General features: G+C 39.6%; 1 protein-coding gene and 1 pseudogene across 1 annotated transcript in view; both read left to right on the forward strand.

The window, feature by feature from the left end:
- The window catches only part of LANCL3 (LanC lantibiotic synthetase component C-like 3 (bacterial)), a 247,589-nt gene that overhangs the window by 151,493 nt on the left and 74,650 nt on the right, over window positions 1-21,446 (forward strand). The window lies entirely within an intron of this gene.
- LOC102865002 lies at window positions 4,965-5,549 on the forward strand (annotated as a pseudogene).

Below are 21,446 nucleotides of genomic sequence, written 5' to 3' on the forward strand. Positions count from 1 at the left end.
GAATGGCAAAGGACACACTGACAAAGGAGATTAATCAGAACTGACTTTGACAAGCACTGTGGCAATTGGACAATTAAAACAGACATTCGGATGGCGGGGGAAGAAGAACAAAATGGGGAGGAGGGTAGAGAGAATGGTGCAGCAATGAAGGAATGAAAACCCAAAATCCCCTGTAAATGTTCATTAAAACTAATAAAATTTAATAATAAAAAAAAAGATCGTTATGAGTTACAAATGACTCGACAGCCCACAACAACATAGACATAGTAGGGCCTAGTAAGTAATGTGCTGCCAAGCCAAAGGCAGGTAATTATAATCCACCAACTGCCCCATGTGAGAAAAGTGGGCAGTCTCCTTCTATGAAATTTATCGTCTCTGAAAATGTGCTTGAGGGTCATCTTTGATTAACTTCCCACTTTATGGTATATAACAATAGTAGGCATCCAGTGAATCTGCACTGTTTAGTTGAAAGGAGCTTCCTATTGTGACACTCATTGCTACTGAGTTGGAACTGACTCTTAGCTGACCCTCCAGCAGCTTTCTGAGGCCATAAATTACAGGAGAGGAGTTACCCAATTTTAACCCTCAGAGAAGCCAGTGTACCAGAGAGGTACAATCTTTAGGTTAGCAGCACGGATGATGTCACCAGAACTCTCTGTATATGTAGTGGTATAAAGTAAAGGGGAATTTCACTGTAATGCACACTTCTGTGCATTCGTGGTTGTATTGGCACTTCTGCTTCCACTATAATTAATAACAGAGATCTCCTGTGACTTTGAAACTCAAATCTGATCTGTGGACCAGTAGCACCAGCATCACCTGGCAACTTGTTAGAAATGCAAAATCTCTGCTCTCTAACAAGATCCTCAGGGTGTTCCTCTACACATTAAAGTTGGAGAAGCTCTGGTTTAGTTAAAAGGAAATCTCAAAAATGCCAACACTAAGATCCATGCCGTGGTACTGGCACATGCAAGGCTGTCTTTGCCACTTTACACCTATATTTCACTGAAGTCTGTGACTAACACCTTAGGGCCGAGGGCCAGCTCCACCCATTAGTATTTATAACACTGGGAAGTGAGCCCACAGTCCTTGCCCTGCACTGTTTACTACCTCTGTTGAGTGGTGCTTGATGACTTTGACCTCATGGACTCTGACTTCCTGGAACTACTCACCTGCCCCTCCCCCTACTTAGCTAACTTCCATCATAGTTTAACTTCTCAGCTGATCATATTTGGCCCAATCAAACTGCTTCCAAGTTGGGATGTAGCCAGGCCTAAGGGATAACACATCTTACTGTTGTGCCTGTGTTATTCAATGTTGGCGCACCTTCATGAGCTAAAGCCTTAAATGACTCAGATATTTGTAAATCTCAGGTGATCAAATTCCAACCTGAGGTATCTTGATTTTATAAAGGTAGGTAAATGCACCAATACTGAAGCAAGTATCATGTCACTTTCAGTAGGATAAGGTTCTTGTGTGTGTAAAGTGTCCTTGGGGGAGAGATGGGAAGTTTCCCCCTAATTATAATTTACAGACTTGGAACCCAGATGGAGGGTCACTACAGATCAGAACTGAATAGGAGATAGTGAGTTTGTGGGAGGTTTTGTCCTCAATTGCATGTTCTGCAAAAAGCCCACACTCAGTCATATTGTTTTATACACTAAGCACAAATACATATCCTGAATCTAACCAGTGGACATTTAGTTAGATTTTTGACTCATGGACACCCTATGTGTATCAGAATAGAATCATTCCATAGTATTTTGGGATTTTCAGTGGCTGATTGTTTTGGAAGGACACACCAGGGTTGGGTGGGTTTGGTTTGGTTATTTGTTTTCTCCTAGATACTTCTGGGTAGACTTAAACCACTACATTTTCAATTAGTGTAGGATCATTAACCATTTGTTATGACCAGGGGCCCTAATGTTAATTTAATCATCAGGAAGTATCACATGAACCCAAATTGAGGGACATTTTCTAGTATACTCTTTTGACTCTTATACTGGCTATACTCTTAAATATTGACTTGTTTAAGAAATATTTTTTATTGGTTTGCATACAAGAAATACATTGTATTTCATTCATGTACATTGTGTTTCACACATTCCTTCATTCACATTCTATTTCATGCAGTCATTGACTCTTATACTCCCTGTACTCTTAAAACATGTCAATCAGACATAGAAAAGCTGAGGACTCCTCTAAATAGTTAACACTAAAAGGATGTGACAATCACATAAAGTGTATGAGTTCACATTTTCTTCTGTATATAAAAAAAAAAAAAAAAAAGGAAATGCTTTAAGGGATACTGGCCTAGTGGCAAGAAGATACACTACAACCCCAAAAGCACATGGTTCAAGTTTACCAGCAGCTCCACCAGAGAAAGGGCAATCTCCTCCAATGAGGTTGACTGTCTCTGAAAATCCACCGGAGCTATAGATTGGTACCAACTCGATGGTATACATCAACAACGACATTGGGATTATTGAGAAAATTAAATAGTATTTTATCAATGTTAAATTTCCTGACTTTGATCATTGGGCTGTAATTACAAGAATATCTTTGTTTATAGGAAATACATACTGTAAAGGGGTAAAGAGCCATCATGTCTTCAACTTACTTGATGTACCTCTATCCCAGAAACTGATAAACTTAATGGGGGAGCACATTAATAAAAGATGATGCTGCTTAAACGGTACAGTGAAACTTGGTGTCACATATTTGAGCATGTTGCCAGGAGAGGCTAGTATTTGGAAAAAGACTTCATGCTGTTACAATTAGAGAATCAATGAGGAAGAGGATGACCCTCAACAAGATTGATTTATACAGTGACTGAAACAGTAGATTTCAGCATGATGGAGATCGTAAGGGCAAGGTTCAGACCTATTATTCGTAGGGTTGCTATGAGTAACAGTTTACTCTTCAGTGCCTAACAACAAAAGATATAGGGGAATGTTCGTTCTAGTTTTACAACTCTTTAGAAATACAGATGGATTAAAGATAAAAAAAGTCAAAAGAGGGATTTATTTACAGTTTACTCGAGAATCTCACAGAATTAAGGAAAGATGTAAGAATCAGAGCAGCATGGGGATTATGAGGACTGAAAGTTAAGACTTATTGTTACTAAAAAAAACCCCCAACTTTTTCTTGCTGGATACACTTTGAAGAGAGTAACAGAAACCTAAAGAATTCTAGTGGCACAGCAGTTAAGTGCTCAGCTGCTAGACAAAAGGTTGACTGCTCAAATCCAACTAGTAGGTCTGGTGAGCTGCTGTCATTAAGAATATGGCCTAGAAAACTAATGGGCTCAACAGCACAAAAATGGGAACCTGGAACTTTAAGGCAATGAAAGTACTTCTGTGGTCCTTGAACTCTACATCTCAATTTTATGGATTAAAAAATGAGATCCAGATGGCAAAAATGGCTTGCCTGAGGACCTGCTTAGGATTAATGCAGTTCCTAATGTTGACATTTGAGACTCTTTTCCTTATTGCTTATAAATGGTTCCGTAAAGTTTGTTCTTTTTCTTACACTTTTAACTTATGTCATAAATTGAAGTAAGGACAAAAAATTATCATAATGGATAAATACACAGTTACATAAATTACCTATGTTCTACGTACAGATGCTTAAGTAGGATCTCCTACATAGTTAACATACTTCTAAAATGTTGCCTTTAAAAGTACATTAGAAATTAAATGTTTTAACATAAAAAGCATTGGTAATTTTTCTTTCAATACAATCTTAGTTATCTGATGGAAATGCATTTCTCCATTTATCATGTAAATGGGTCCATTCTGTCTTTTTCCATGACATTTGTCTTATCCTATAGACAGAAGAGACTTCTGGTAAGAAGTCTGCTGTCAGGGACCTGTCCAGTTACTGACAAGCAATGATGTCAATTTGAAGACTAAGGTGTTCTTGATTCAGGCCATGTTTTTTTCCCCAATCACCTACTATGCATCTGAGAGTTCAACAATGAATAAAGATGACAGAAGAAGAATTGTTGCCTTTGAGTTGTGATGTTGGGAAAAGGCACTGAATATTTCGTGAACTGCCAAAAGAACAAAGAAATATGACTTGGAGAAAGTGCAGCCAGAGTGCTTCTCAGAGGCAAAAATTACAGAGCTTCATCTCACACACTTTGGGCATGTTGTTAGGAGAGGCTATTCCTTGGAAAGGGACATTATGCTTGGAAAGAGAGAAAAGAAAGTTGACAAAAGAGAGGAAGACCTTCAACAGGATGGATTGACACAGTGATGCAGCAATGGGCTCAAGTGTCTCGGAGATGATGAGGATGGCACAGGATAGGACATGGTTCATAGGACTGTAATGAGTACTCAACTCAACGGCACCTACCAACAACAATATAGATTCATTTCTTGAGACTGTTCATGCGATCTGGAGAGACTGTGATTGCAGTCTATGTAGAGCATGGAATATCAGGCATGGAGGATAGCTTAAAAGTTATCTACAGTCCTTTTAAAGATGGGAACTGCCTGCAGTGGTTAAACATTCCCTATTTGTCATCTGCACCTATAAGGCAATATGGACAGTATGTAAAGTGGAGTATTATCTATTTGCGTATATTGAAATAATTTTTCTCTGAGAAGACAGGGTGTGTGGAAAAACTGAGTATCACTTAAGTATGATTCTCACCAGTCTCCATCTTTGGTATAGAAAAGATATTTGTGTGCTATTTGGAAAGTTATGTTGGAAGCTGAGAAACTTGCCTTGGCTAACCCTCTTTTACAACAGTTCTTGAATTAAAATGCACATCCTAGCCTAAGGATTCTGGTGGTGGAGCACAAAAGTGAATATTTAGTGTGAGGTGAAAAACATTGAATTAATGAAAAAGTTTTAAGTGTGCCTTCCACCAGCTGTATTCAAACACCGATCATGAATACCTAATATAAAAATTCCACTGAGCTCTTCCTAGGCCGGTGCTCAGCACGAACAAGGCCATGTTCAGTTCAAGCGCGAAGATTGTGAAGCCGAATGGCGAAAAGCCAGATGAAGTCGAGTCTGGCATCTCTCAGGCTCTGCTTGAACTGGAGATGAACTCAGACCTAAAGGCTCAATTAAGGGAGCTGAATATAACAGCAGCTAAGGAAATTGAAGTTGGTGGTGGTCGGAAAGCTATTACAATCTTTGTTCCTGTTCCTCAACTGAAATCTTTCCAGAAAATCCAAGTCCACTTAGTACGTGAACTGGAGAAAAAGTTCAGTGGAAAGCACGTTGTCTTTATTGCTCAGAGGAGAATTCTGCCTAAACCAACTCACAAAAGCCGCACAAAAAATAAACAAAAGCGCCCCAGGAGCCGCACCCTGACAGCTGTGCATGACGCAATCCTTGAAGACTTGGTCTTTCCCAGTGAAATTGTGGGCAAGAGAATCCGTGTAAAACTGGATGGCAGCCGGCTTATAAAGGTCCATTTGGACAAAGCACAGCAGAATAACGTAGAACATAAGGTTGAAACGTTCTCTGGTGTGTATAAGAAGCTCACAGGAAAGGATGTTAATTTTGAATTCCCAGAGTTTCAGTTATAAACAAAATGATTAAATAAAGGTATTGTTCAGAGAAAAAAAAATTCCACTGAGTATAATGCCAATGGTTTAATATAACCAATCTGTATATATCCTAGTGAATGTGGAGACCATTTCAAAAATCAACTTGATGCATTGAATACTAATTACAGGAGATTAGACAAGGTTTGGAGTGGTATTAAGGGCATCATCTATGAAGAAAGCAGAGGTTCTTTAAAAGATTTCAAAGAAAGGAAAACAAAAAAATGAATGTCAAAAGAGACTCAGAAACTTGTACTGAAACATACAGGAGTTAAGTGAATGAAAGAAATGATGAAATAAGAGGGCTGGACAGAAAAACCCAAAGGATAGTTAGAGAAGACAAAGCAAAGTATAACGGTGTATGTAAATAACTAGAGTTAGAAAATCAAAGGAGAAGAATACACTCAACACCATTTAAGCTGACAAAACGGAAAAGAAAAAAAAAATCAAACCTCTGGTTGCAGTAATGAATATCAAATGACTCAGAAAGCATTAAAAAAAAAAAGGATGGAGGGAATGCAGTCACTGTACCAAAAAGAATTAGTGGACATTTAGCCATTTGAGGAGGTGATAATATAATCATTGAAGGCATTTGTCAAAAAAACAGGTCTGCAGGAATTGAGAGAATACCAGTTGAGGAGTTTTAACAAACAGATCCAGCTCTAAATGTGCTCACTTTTCTGTGCCAAGAAATCTGGAACACCTGAGCAGCCAACTGGAAGACATCATGTTTATACCCATTTCAAAGGTCATGCAGTATAATGTAGAAATTATTGAACAATATAGTAAAATCTTGCAGAGAAATTAAAAAATGACTGGAGCCATCAACAGGGATCTGCCAGAAATTCAAGCCGGATTCAGAAAAGGCCATGGAATGAGGGATATCAGTGCTGATGTCAGATGGATCTTGGCTGAAAGAAGAGAATATACAATATAGAATTGTGGTTTGTGTACAATAGAGTTGGGATTAACCTATAGCTGACCCTCCAGCAGGTTTTCAGAGGTAATTCATCACATGGGAAAAGATTGCCCATCCTTCTCCCATGGAGCAGCTGATGGCCTTGAACCACGTGCCTTCAGGATTGTAGGGCAACTTCTTGCCACTAGGCCTTTGTTTATTCATTATAGAGGAATCGGACTGTGTTCATCCTCAAATTACAGTTAATATTTTGAAGGATGGGATTTCCAGACACTTTCTGTGAACTATTGTGCTGCTTCTAGTAATGTAGTGTGTTAGACTGGTAACTGAAAGATTGACAATTCAAATCCAGCAACAGCTCCAAGGGAAAACAGTGAGGCAGTTTCCTCCTATAAAGATTTAAAGCTTTGGGAAGTTGATGGAATGTTGCCATGAGTGGGAATTTACTTGATGGCAGTGAGTTCAGTGGTCCGTTCTGGGTAGATCTTTGCAGACATGTTGAAATACTCAGCTCTACCCCTTCATCTGGAATTGTTGTTATTGGAGTAAATACTTAGCTGAGGGCTAAGCTGATCAGATTCTCAGGAATGTAAAAGTTAGGTTTTATTGGTTCTGGTTGACCCTGCAATGCAGCTAAAACTGAGAGACAGATTAAAACTAGAAGCTGTGTTAGATATGATGAAGGAGATTGTCAGAGTGACCTGAGCCTCAAAGAAGTGGGGAAACTAGGTTGTGTAGAAAATGAAGAAGAGTGGCAGAGAACAATGTTACCAAAAGAGATAACATTGCCTGGTGTCTGGGAAAAGGAGTTGTTATGCGCCGTTGAGTCGCTTGCGACTCATAGCGACCTTATGTACAACAGCCCTAAACTCTGCTCTGTCCTGTGCCAATCACACGGTCTCTGACACTCCCATCCCAATTATCCCAGTCACTAAATCAATCCACCTCATGGAGGGCCTTCGCCTCCTGCACGTCCCTCCACCCTCCCAAGCATGATGTCTTTCTCCAAGGACGGTCTCTCCTTACAACATGTCCAAAGGATGTTAGATGGAGCCTCAGAATCCTCGCCTCCAAGAAGCCACCCAGATTAACTCTTTCCAGGATGAATCTGCTTGTTTTCCTAGCTGTCCATGGTACTCTCAATACTCTTCTCCAGCACCACAGCTCAAAGGCATCAATTCTCCTTCTATCCTCCTTGATCATTGTCCAAGTCTCTGATGCATAACAAGTGATTGCAAAGACCATGGCCTGTATCAGACTCACCTTAGTCTCCAGAGAGACACCATTGCTCTTCAGTACTTTGGAGAGGTCCCGAACAGCAGACTTTCCCACGGCAATGCACCTTTTAATTTCCTGGCTACTGGTGCCAAGAGTGTTGACTGTGGAGCCAAGCAAACTAAAGCTGTGAACAATCTCGATCTCTTCACCATCCATCCTGATGCTGCCAATTGGTCCAGTGGTGAGAATGTCTGTTTTCTTGACATTGAGTATCAATCCATATTGGAGGCTGTAGTCCTTGACCCTCTGCAGCAAGCGCTTCAGGTCCTCCTCAGTTTCAGCAAGCAGGGTTGTGTCATCTGCATAACGCAGATTGTTGATAGATTGTCCACCAATCTTAACCCCACATTTCTCCTCATAGAGCCCAGCATCTCGGATGATCTGTTCTTCATACAGATTGAAAAGGTATAGAGATAGGATGCATCCCTGGCATACGCCCTTCCCAATTTTGAACCATGCAGTGTTCCCTTGCTCTGTTCTGATGACTGCCTCCTGGTCCAAGTATAGGTTTCACATTAGATCGATCAAGTGTTCTGGGATTCCCATTCTTCTCAGAGTCAGCCACAGTTTGTTATGATCCACACAGTCAAATGCCTTTGCATAGTCAATGAAACACAGAAATTCCTCTGGTATTCCCTGCTTTCAGCTAAGATCCATCTAACATCAGCTACAGTATCTCTAGTACCACGACCCCTTCTGAACCCAGCCTGGATTTCTGGCAGTTCTCTGCTGATGTGGTCTGAAAAAGCGGAAGATCCTTAACAAGACGAACTGGCACATTAACGGTAACAATATGGGCTCAAGCACATCATATCAGGAGGGCGGTTATGGTTCAGATCCATTTATCCCTTCTCAGACTTAGATGTCCCTTATTTTCCAGATACTTTCCAGAGAGTGGGATAGCCCTATCAGTTGTCAAGGTTATGCCCTGCACAATGATGCCTGACCAAGAGGATGAAGAAATTAAAATCCAGCCTCCAGATCTGGTGTCCAAGTTCTAATATGGACCTGCATTAGTCCAGACCTAATGTTCTCTTTTATGTAATTCATCTACTCAGAAAGGAGAATCTTTTATTTTCTATTTTGCTCAAGGGCATAGGAAAGCTTTTCTTCAGCATAGTCAAATTACTGTCTGCTACTGTAACCAAAGGACCTTGACATTCACACAAGGTTTATGAATCAACAAATATGCTTTTCAACACTCTAATATATTCCTTTTCTTCTTATTGAAGTATAATTTACATTCAGTAAAATGTATAACATTTAATTGTTTATCTCAATGATTTTACTGTAACTTGTGTATCTACTAATCAGATCAAGAAACAGAACATTTTCATAATTCCAGAAAATACCTTGTATCTCAAACAGTTCCATGACTAACCTCACCTCTTAAACATACAAATGGACACCCAGAGCTAAGCACTCTTTTGACCATTATCGCCTTAGATTGTTTTTTCCACTTGAACTTCATACATTGTTGTTTTTGTGTACCATCGAGTTGGAACTGACCCATAGCTGGCTGACCCTTAGCTGTTTTTCACAGGTAGTAATTGCATAAGAGGAGATGGCCCATCTTTCTCCAGCGGAGCAGCTGGTAGATTTGAACTTAATGCCTTCCGGATTGTAGCACAGCTTGCCACCAGAGCACCCTGTAAGAACTTCATATTAAAAAGCATTTTTTTAAATTTAGGTTGTTTATTTTTCATTTCAATGAACATCTACAGAGATTTTGGGATTCCATTCATTCATTGTTGCACCCTTCTCCCCGCACAAACCCCTCCCCCCTCCCCCCATTTGCTCCTCTCCTTGAAAAGCAAAAGAAAAACTCCCTCATTGGTACACAATCCCCCCTCACCTCCCCAAACCTCACCCCCTACCCCCAAATATAATCCACTCTGCAACCCTCATTGCATACTCCTACGATAAAAATAATGCCCTAAAATAGAATACTTTTAGACTAAAAAGCATTTTTTAAAATCTGTCTTATTTTACATTACATATTTATGAGAAATATTAATGTTGCTCACTTTAGTAATTTCTTCTCTTTTATGTTGCTCTGTGGTATTGATAACTTATGGTATATTTATACAATGAAATACCACAGAGCAACATAATTGTGTAAATATACCATAATTTATCAACCCATTTGTTTTGATGGGCATCTAAAATGTTTCCATATTTTAACTCTTAAGAATAAATCTGTTTTGGATTTATTCTTAGGCAACTTGTGTACTTATTTGCCTTGGAACCCTGATATGCTGTAGTAGATGTGAAAATTGTACTTCTGCATTGTATATCTTTAAATATATGTCAATCACATGCATGTACCTGTGCATGTAAAGTCTGTCATGAGTTGTATCTGCACCATAGAATCAGGGCCTTGACCTTGTAGGTAAACTACTGTTTTAGTGTTATGAGGATGAATGCTTTGTTTATTTAAAAAGTAGTCAACAATTAGTAGTATTTTGTCTTTCAACTCATGACACAAATGTACACTGAATTCATAGCACTAAACTTAGTAAAGAGCCTCTTTTGTGAGCTAGAGGAAATACAGCCACATTACTTTTAGCACATCGGCGTAAGCTTCATTAACCACTTGTGCTATTTGCAATACTGAATGGTCATGCATTTGCAATGCAAAACATAAGACAGTGCTGTGTTTCTTCACCATGAATAGAGCTTTGGGGAAAAAAGCATGAGTATCTCATCCTATCCCTCATAGAACTTTTATTTAGATTGAGGCTTCATATTTCAGAACTGCTCATATAATTCTGTGCTATAGCAACTGACCATTTATTTACTCTGTCTATCCTTAAAATCCGACTGTAACTTTGAGTCTATCCCACCTGAATTTCAGAACCATCTCAAGAACAGGTTTAAGGTCTTAAACATGAATGAGCGAAGACCAGATGAGCTGTGGGAGGACATCAAAGGTATCATCCAAGAAGAGTGCAAACGTTCTTTACAAAGACAGAAGAGGAAGAAAAGACCAAAATGGATGTCACAAGAAACTCTGAATATTGCACTGGAGCACAGAGAAACCAAAGCACAAGGAAGAATTCAAGATACTAAAGAGCTGAACAGAAGATTTCAAAAGGCAGCACAGGATGACAAAGTAAAATATTATAATGAAATGGGCAAGGAGTTGGAGTCAGAAAACCAAAAGGGTCGAACTCGCTCATCATTTCTTAAGCTCAAGGAAACTGAAGAACAAATTCAAACCTCAAGTTGCTATAATCAAGGATGCTTTATGCAGAGTACTAAATGATCCAGGAGGTATCAAAAGAAGATGGAAAGAATATACTGAGTCATTGTACCAAAAGGAATTGGCGGACACAGAAGAATTTCATGAAACAACATATGAGCAAGAGTCTATGGTGATGAAGGAAGAAGTTCAAGCTGCTTTGAAAGTATTTAAATAGCAAAAAATAAGGCCCCCAGAATAGATAGTATACCAATTGGCATATATCAGCTAACAGATGCTGCCTTGGACGTGCTCACCAAGTTGTGTCAAGAAATCTGGAGAACAACCACTTGGCCGACTGACTGGAAGAGATCTATATTTGTTCCCATTCCAAAGAAAGGTGACCCAACAGAGTGTGGAAACTATAGAACAATATCGTTGATTTCACATACAAGCAAGATCTGATGAAGATTATCCAAAAACGACTGGAACAGCACATTAGCAGAGAACTGCCTGGGTGTCCAGCTGGGTTTAGAAGGGGTCGTGGTGCTAGGGATATTGTAGCTAATGTCAGATGGATATTGGCTGAAAGCAGGAAATACCAGAGGAATGTCTATCTGTGCTTCATTGTGTGGACCATAACAAACTGTGGCTGACTCTGAGAAGAATGGGAATCCCAGAACACTTGATTGTGGTAATGCGATACTTATACTTGAACCAAGAGGCCGTTATCAGAACAGAGCAGGGAAACACTGCATGGTTCAAAATTGGGAAGGGCGTACGCCAGGGATGTGTCCTGTCTCCATACCTTTTCAATCTGTATGCAGAACAGATCATCCGGGAGGCTGGGCTCTATGAGGAGAAATGTGGGGTTAAGATTGGTGGACGATCTATCAACAATCTGCGTTATGCAGATGGCACAACCCTGCTTGCTGAAACTGAGGAGGACCTGAATCGCTAGCTGCAGAAGGTCAAGGACTGCAGCCTACAATATGGATTGATGCTCAATGTCAAGAAGACAAAGATTCTCACCACTGGACCAATTGGCAGCATCAGAATGGACGGTGAAGAGATCGAGATTGTTCACAGCTTTAGTCTGCTTGGCTCCACAATCAACACTCTTGGCACCAGCAGCCAGGAAATTAAAAGACGTATTGCCATGGGAAAGTCTGCCTTTAGGGACCTCTCTAAAGTACTCAAGAGCAACAATGCATCTCTGGAGACTCAGGTGCACCTGGTACAGGCCATGGTCTTTGCAATCACTTGTTATGTGTCAGAGAGCTGGACAATGACCAGGGAGGACAGAAGGAAAATTGATGCTTTTGAGATTTGGTGTTAGAGAAGAGTGCTGAGGGTGCCATGGACTGCTAAAAAAACAAACAGATTCATCCTAGAGAGGGTTAAACCAGGCTGCTCCCTGGAGGCAAGGATTCTGAGACTTCATCTGACATACTTTGGTCATGTTGTAAGGAGAGACCGGTCCTTGGAGAAACACATCATGCTTGGGAGGGTGGAGGGCAGGCGCAGGAGGGGAAGGCCCTCTGGGAGATCGATTGATTCGATGACTGGGGCAATCGGGATGAGTGTGTTGGAGACAGTGAGATTGGCACAGGACAGAGCAGAGTTTAGAGCTGTTGTACATAGGGTCGTTTTGAGTTGCAAGCAACTCAACAGCACATAACAACAACAACATCCTTAAAATCTTAGTTATTGACTTAAGTTTAACTTTGGAGCTTGTGAATAGGCTTTATTTCCTGTGAAAAGGCTTCTCCCAGGAAACATAAATGCCCATGATTCACTTCATATTGACTCATTTATATTGAAAGTTTCCTAAAAAGAATAAATTATAATGAGTGGCTTAAATAGGATTTGGAAAACCTGTTTCCAAAACCCTGAACCCATGGCCATAGAGTTGATTCTGACTCACCGTGACTTGCCATCATGTCTCTGAGGCTGTAAATTGCTTAGAGAGGAGACCGACCACCCATCTTTTTCATCATGTATTGGCTGGGAGATTTGAATGGCTGATCTTTCACATTATACCACCAAGACTTCTTAAATATATTTAGGAGAATCAAATATGGAGTACAATGTAATGACTCCTAACTGTGTCGATTAGTAGAATCTGATCTCCACAATGGCAGGATTTTTTTTTCCTCGCTCTCTTCTTCACTGACACACTTCTCTTATGGTTGTCGTGTTAGCTGCCATCATGTAGTCCAGACTTAAGGAGATATTAGGTATGACCAAATGAAACTCTTCCCAGTTCTGAGTCATCCCGATGATTGGAGTTGGTTGATGGATATGACCGTTGCGATCTAGAGAGTTTTCATTTGCTGGTTTTTTTAGAAATAAATCACTAAGCCTTTCCTCCATATTCACTTAGGAAGCTCTGCTTGAAACCTGTTCAGCATCATAACAATGCTTGAGGTGCATTGGCTGGGAATCAAGCCTTGATCTCCTGCATAAAATCAAACCAAACCTACCACGATCAAGTAGATTGTAACTCTTGGCGAACTTCCACCATGTTTTTGACCTATACATATTTATAGGAGACTGCTTCATCTTTCTCTTGTGGAGCAGCTGATGAATTATGAACTGCCAATTTTTTTTAAAAATTTATTTTTATTCAATCACTCATATACACTTTAGAGGGCTTTGGTGGTGTAGCGGCAAGAAGCTGTGCTGCAATCCCAAAGGGACACAGTTCAAGGCCACCAGCTGCTCTTCTGGAGAAGGATGGACAATCTTCTCTCCTGTGATTAGCTGCCTCTGAAAGCCCTTCCAAGGGTCAGCTATGTGTTGTTTCTGACTCTATGGTACACAACAACATTTACACCTTATCTTACAGCATCAATTGTACAATGCCGTCATTTACCTTGTCTTTCCCCCCTTTTATTTTATACTGGTCTATTTATCTATGTCTTACCAAAACCTTGCTGCTGTATACCCTTTCTCCCTTCACCCTACCCATTTATTTGCTAATCTCTTTTCCCTCTTCCTCCTCTCCTATGGTCAACATACCACAATTGTTTATATCTGTGTGTAAACCATTCCTTAGTCTCTCTATCACTCCCCCTTCTCCTCCTCATTCAATCAGTAATATATGTCCTGTTCCAGATCATTAATTACAACACATACAATGTCTGATCATCCATCTATTTCACGTTGACCTTCCCTTTACCTATTCTAAACCAGAGTCATCTGTGCATTTTCCCTCTGCTTTCCTCAACACAATCTTGGTGGGGGGGGTTGTGTTTTTTAAAAGTTTTTTAAATTATTACTAATTTTAATGAAAATTTACAGATATTTTGGATTTCCATTCATTCATTGTTGCACTTTTCAATGCTTCATTTCATTCTTTGTTTCCCACCCCTCCCCTCCACTTCATTCTTCTCTTTGAAAAGTATTGTTATACAATCCCTCCCTCTAAGTCCACTCTACTATGCAGCCTTCATTCTGGACTCATGTTGTGACTATAATACTGAATCATATATACCTTTTAAACAGTTCTCTCTCTCATCTGTTTCAATGCAGCATACATAAGTTATCCCATCTTTCTCAGTCTCCCCCCCCACCCCTATGTCAGTCCCATTTTACAACAATGGCACTATACAGTATTTGTCCTTTTGTGACTGAGATATTTCACTCAGCATAATGTCCTCCAGGGTTATCCATAGCAGATTTCACCATAGTCATCCTGTTGGGTTCTTGTTGTTGTTGTTGTTGTTTTCATTGGTGGTTGGACCTCTTTTTAAAAATTATTATTATTAATTTTAATGAACATTTACAGAGATTTTGGATTTCCATTCATTCATTGTTTCACTTTTCTCCCTCCACCCCCCAACCCCCCACCCCCAGTCATCCTGTTTTTATAACAGTGGTCTTATACAGTTTTATCCTTTTGTGACTGAGTTACTTCACTCAAAATAATGCCCTTTAGACTAATTTAGGTTGTATATGTAGTGTTTCACAAATTCTTCATTTTTTTTCACCACTGTGTAATACCCTACTGTGTGAACGTACCACAGTTTTTCTCTTTTCGGTTATTGATTGGAACTTCGACTGCTCCCATCTCCTTGTTATTGTGAATAATGCTGCAGTAGCTTAGTGGTAAGGAATTATGCTGCCAACCCAAAGGCAGGCAGTTCGAATCCACCAATTGCTCTGAGAGACAAAGACAGGATGTCTGCTCTTCTACAGTTAACTGCCTCTGAAAACCCACTGAAGGGTCAGATATGAGCTGGTCTTCACTTGATGGTACATAACAAAAACAACAAATATATTTATGCATGCATATGTTAGAGTCATACCTCTGATTTCTTCAGGGTATATTATAAAAATAAGAATAGCTGAGTCTTATACACCCATGTTTATTGCTGTATTATTCACAATAGCAAAGAGATGGAAGCAACCCAAATACCATCAACAAACAAATGGATAGGAAAACTATGGTATATTCATACAATGAAATACTATGTAGCACTGACAGATTAAACAACATGGGTGACCCTCAAGAACATTATGCTGAATGAAAGATATCAGTCACAAAAGGACAAATACTGCATAATGACACTGTTATAAAATAGGACTGATATGGGTGTTGGGAGAAACTAAGAAAAGAGGGGATAAATAATGAACACTGCATTGGAACAGATTAAGGAAAGAACTGTTTAAAAGTAATATATGAATAGCCATTATTTGTATGACAACAGTCCAAAATAAGGGGTATGTTGCAGAGAGAACTGGGGGAGGAGGAAGAGGCTTGGAGGGAAGTAATTATGCAATAATGAATGAATATCATAAAAAAAATAAAGTGGACTAAGGGAGAGGGAAAGGAGTGAGGGAGAAAATGTGTGACAATGAAAATCCAACTTTCCTGTAAACTTTTCTTAAAATTAAAAAAATAGTTAAAAAAATAGGTAGATCAACTCAAACTGCACATCTTCTGGTTAGCAGCTTGGCAAGTAATACAGATGCTCCACCAGGGCTCCTGAATGGCAGGTAAGAATTCTAGTACTGCACTACCAGTTTTAGTGACTCGTAGTTGTTCTCTCCTGACCGTTTTTGACTCATAGCACCCCATGTGCTGATATAGCTACCATATAGATTTTTCTTGTTTCTGTTTTTTTGAAAAATATGATTTGAGTGAAATTTTACAAAACATATTGGGTTTTCATTCAGTCATTCATGTACACTTTGTTTTGAAGCATTCATTTATATTTGTGCAATGTCTGTTCATCACATTATTGTATATGACTTTCCCTTCACCAACTTAATAAGGATCTGTTATCTACTTACTAATTGTAAGTGCCCTCTCTTTCCTTTTCCATTCATGGTAGCCATCCAGGAATGATACCATGTGTAAGCCTTTCTTTAACCTTTTGTAATTACAGTTTTATACAATATTTGCTCTCTTGGTACACACTTATTTCACTAAGTATATTATCCATGTTGTACAGTGTTTTTAAAATTAATAATTGTTTTTTAGTGTTGCATAGCACTCCGTTGTTGAATGCACTATGATTTCTTTATTGTTTCATTGATGGACACTTGGGTTGTTTCTCTTTGTTATTTTAACTAATGCTGCAATGAACATGCGTATTTATATATCTGATTGTCTCACAGTTCTTATTTAAGTTCAATGCCTAGTATTGGGGTTGTTAGATCAAATGGTATTTCCATCTTCAACTTTTAGAGTATAAAGAAGAGTAGAGTATAATAAGTTGAAGGGACAGTGGTTCCTACTACTTTCCATAGTGGTTGCACCATTTTATGTTCCTGCCAGCAGTATATTAGAGTTCTAATCTCACCACACCCTCAGTAGCACTTGCTTACTGTTTTATTGACTTTTGCTATTATCACTGGGGTGTGGTGGGGGTGGTATCCTTTTGCAGTTTTGATTTGAATCTCTCTGATAGTTAATGATTTTAAGCATTTCTTCATTTGTTTATTGACAAGCTTTAGTAAATTAGCTTTTCATGTTCTCTGTCTTGCCTGTAATATTTATGCAAATCCAGTTGGCCTTTCTCTTGTGGAGCCACTGGGTTTTTTCAAGTCAACCTTTAATTTAGTAGTTTTAAGTAGCTGTGCCACCAGAGCTTATAATCATTCATTCACTCATTGTCCTGAAGTCAGAACATAGCTGATCCTCAACTGGGTATTCGCGGCAGTAAATTGCACAGGAGGAAATTACCCATCTTTCTCCTGTAGAGCTACTGGTGGATTTGAACCACCATAGGCATGCAAATGCTACCCAGGACACACTCATCAAGTTATGCCAAGAAATCTGGATGACAACCACCTGACCAACTGACTGAAAGAGATCCATATTTGTTCCCACTCAATAAAAGGTGACCTGATAGAGTGTGGAAATTATTGAACCACATTAGTAATATCACATACAGGTAAGATCATGCTGAAAACTATCCAAAAACTACCAGAACAGCACATCAACAAATAACTGCTAGATGTGCAAGCTGATTTAGAAGAGGCCATTGGATTAGGGATATTATACCCCAAGTTTAGATGGACCTTGGCTGAAAGCAGAGAGTACCAGAGGAATGTCTGTGTTTCATTGAATATGCAAAGGCATTTGCCTGTGTGGATAATAACAAACTGTGACTTATTCTGAGAAGACTAGGAATCCCAGGACACTTGATTGTGCTTGTGTGAAACCTATACTTAGACCAGAAGGTAGTCATCAGAACGGAGCAAGGGAACACTGCATGGTTCAAAATCAGGAAAGGCATATGCCAGGGATGTGTCTTGTCTCCATACCTTTTCAATTTATATTCAGAACAGATCATCTGGAAGGCTAGGTTCTATGAGGAGGAATGTAATATCACAATTGGTGGAAGATTCATCAACTGTCTGTGTTATGCAGATGACACAACCTTGCTTGCTGAAACTGAGGAGGACATGAGGCATTTGTTTCAAAAAGTCAAGGACTGCAGCTTTAATTATGGATTTATCATCAACATCAAGAAAACAAAGATTCTCACCACTAGGCCAATAGGTAGCATCATGATAGTGAAGAGACTGAGATTGTTAACAGTTCAGGTTGCTTGGCTCCATAATCAACACTCTTGGTACCAGCAGCCAGGAAATCAAAAGACAAATTGCACTGGGAAATATGCTGTCAGGGACCAATCCAGAGTACTGAAGAACAACAATGTTAGTCTGAAGACTAGGGTGCACCTGATCCAGGTCATTGTCTTTGCAATTACTTGCTATGCATCAGAGCTGGACAATGACTAGGAATGATAGAAGGAGAATTGATGCCTCTGAGCTGTGGTGCTGGAGAAGAGTATTGAATATAACATGGAGTGCTAGGAGTACAAACAGATTAGTCCTGGAGAGAGTGAAATCAGACTGCTTTCTGGAGGCAAGGATTCTGAAGCTCCATCTAACATACTTTGGGCATGTTGCAAGGAGGAATCAGTCCTTGGAGAGGTATATCATGTTTGGAAGCATGCAGAGACAGCACAGGGGAGGAAGACCATGGATGAGATGGATTGACTCAGTGATTGGGGTAATGAGGGTAGGTGTTTCAGACAGTGAGGTTGGCTCGGGATACAGCAGGGTTCAGACCTGTTGTACATAGGGTCACTATGAGACACAAGCAACTCAACGGTACATAATAGCAAACAACAAGCCATGGTCTTTAGGTTAGCTGTGCAACTCCCTAATGACTAGGCAACCAGAGCTCCCTTAGGGCTCATAATATGGCTCAGTAATTATTTATAGACTAAACCTTTGTACAGGACAAGGACCTTAGTCACTAACTTAAATGTTAACAAATTCTTCTTTGCCTGATTATCACTTCAGCCTTCCTCTTTAAGGATCAGAAACTTCCCCAGCTTCATTCATTTGGTAACTCGTCAAAGCTTAAAGTTGAAGGATAGGTTTGGAGAACTTCTTGCCTTTAGCAGAGTGAAGGTGTTGATTTAGCCTGTTTCTCGGTCGTCTGCTCCTTTCCCCTTACCCTAAGGATGCCTTGAAAAGTGAAACCAGCTACACAGGCACTTGTATTTCTCATGACTGCCTGGTCCTCATCAGGCAACCTCTTCATCAAGCCAGGTCACCCAAATCTCCTTATCTGATTAGTCATTTATCTAGAAAGTTATTCTATCAGGATTTTACAGTCTTGGTCTCTGAATGATCCCTGGCCAGAATTCTTTAAAGAAACTGGAGCGTGGGGGTGGGGGTAGAGAAGCAGGAGGAATTCAGAATTTTCATGTTTATGGATCAGAAATAATAATGTAATTGCAACAAAACTACTTTGGGCTTGATCACACAGAGAATTCCTTCCAATACCTAAATGAATAAGAGAGGAGGAATGGAAACATTATGTACATTAACAAGTCACATACATCATGAACCAGAAAGAACCAGGAAGTTGTCTAGGTTAGAAGCAGGCAGTAAGCCAGAGAGAGTCATGACAAAGGCAGAAGTTATGAAATTTCCAACTTTCGTTATCACCCCCTCTCCCAGCTCTACTGCTTTAGTGTTGTTTTGTTTTGCACACGGAGAACGTGCCATTCACATCCATCCTGTGTATTACTATACACATTGCCTCTCTTAGCATGAAGAATACAGCTGTTTATTTATTAAAAGTCTACTTTGAGGCACTGGGGATTAAGAGATAAGTGGTTTTAAATGATCTCTGCCTTCTCTCCTCCAAGTACTGCCTATTCTAGAAGATCCTTCAAAGCATCCATCAACGCTCTAGACCCCTGCCATAGAGCATGGCAAAAGAAACTTTTTAGCCTGTTCTGTCTAAAGCATTTACAGGAAAGAGCTTTATTTCCTTTTTCATCTGAATGAAAATTTAAAAATAATATTGGTTTTCATGCATTCACACACATTTTGTTTTATGACATTAATTACATTTGACTAACATGGTGAAGAGAGCTCTGATGGCTTACTGATAAGGATATGTGTTGCCAACTCAAAGGAACTCAGTTCCAACCTACCAGCTGCTCGGCGAGAGAAAGATGGACAGTCTCCCCCCGTGACATTTACTGTCTCTGAAAACCTGATGGAGGGTCAGCTATGAGTTGGTTATGACTCACCGGTACATAACAATAACAGTTCTTGGAGGAATTGATTATATAATTTTGAAAAACATACTACCAAAAACGTTGTTGTTGATTGCCTTCGAGTCGAGCCTGACTCATAGCAACCCTATGAACAAAAGGCCTGAAGCCCCTCTACAGCTATCAACATTTATCAAAGTTCACAGAGTTTCTGGAAGCACATTGTTTAAGAAAGGAATGCCACTCCTGCTATCTAAAATATTTACCAGCAAATTTGTTAATTAGAACAAAGGATGTTAGAAATGCTTTTGTGGGAGAAAGATGAGCACTCTCCTCCCGTGTGATCAACTGCCTCTGAAAGCCCACCAGAGGGTCAGCTATGGGTTAGTTCTGACTCAAGGACACACAACAAGAAGTGTGATTAATTACAATGTCTCATCCAACCTTTATTGCATATTGTTTTCCAGTTTACCCAACTTATCTGCTCGTTTTTCTCCCCCTCCAAACTTTCCCCTGTTAACTCTCCAAGATTAATTCTATCTGTGTGTAACCCTTTCAGATTTTGTTCTTTCAGGACCATTTGCATGAGTAGCTCTCTAAAGTCATAGGAAGAGTAGTGTATTATGCTGTCATTTAAGTTGAGGGGACAATGGTTCCTGGAAAAGAAGGTAACTGCTTCACAAGACTTGTTGGTGAGAGTCACATGGACACTCTTTCTGTCTTCCCAGAGGATCCATCATCATGGTGACTGTTGGCAGAATATCCATTGTCTTTGAAACTGAAACAGGCTAAGTAGACAAGGGAGGGAGGACACATAGGGCAATGGCAGCCAAGATGACAGTCCTGAACATTAAGGTGACACACAATAAGAAAAATCAATTGCAAACATATAAATGCAGCTAGAAGTGGAAACTGGATTTGAACTTGCTCACTTCAGGTCATCAGCCCCATTTTAAAGAGCTCTATGGATAGTAATTTTCATGGAAATTGAAGTGCAGATACACTCAGAATTGCTTTACAGGGAAATGACTCCTAGCAGTGTGATTATGTTGACCCTTTTTCTCACATGAGTTTTACTCTAAGTAACCTAATTGATAATGTCTTGAAAGTAGGGGCAAATTTTTCTCTTATAACAGAAGTTTGGAGATAAGTGATTCCATATATTGTATAGATTCTCAGTCATGTCCACAAAGACAGAGTTCTTTCTATCTTTGTTCTCCATTATTCTTTGAATGTTGGCCTTTCATCCGTATGCTCGTTGCCTCAGGATTCATGATGGCTTCTACAGCTCCAGATTTCACACCTACATTCCAAGCAGCAAAAAGAGGACTTCAACAGCCATGTCCTTCTATCTATCTGTAAATAGTTGTCATTAAGTGTTGAATCACAAAATAACAGAATATTGAAGCTTAAAGGTATTACATACTATAGTTATTAATGAATGCTTATAGCTGTTT

Source organism: Elephantulus edwardii, unplaced genomic scaffold (genome assembly GCF_000299155.1).
Source record: "Elephantulus edwardii isolate Elephantulus edwardi_28Jun2011 unplaced genomic scaffold, EleEdw1.0 scaffold00445, whole genome shotgun sequence".
NCBI classification, from domain to species: Eukaryota; Metazoa; Chordata; class Mammalia; order Macroscelidea; family Macroscelididae; genus Elephantulus; species Elephantulus edwardii.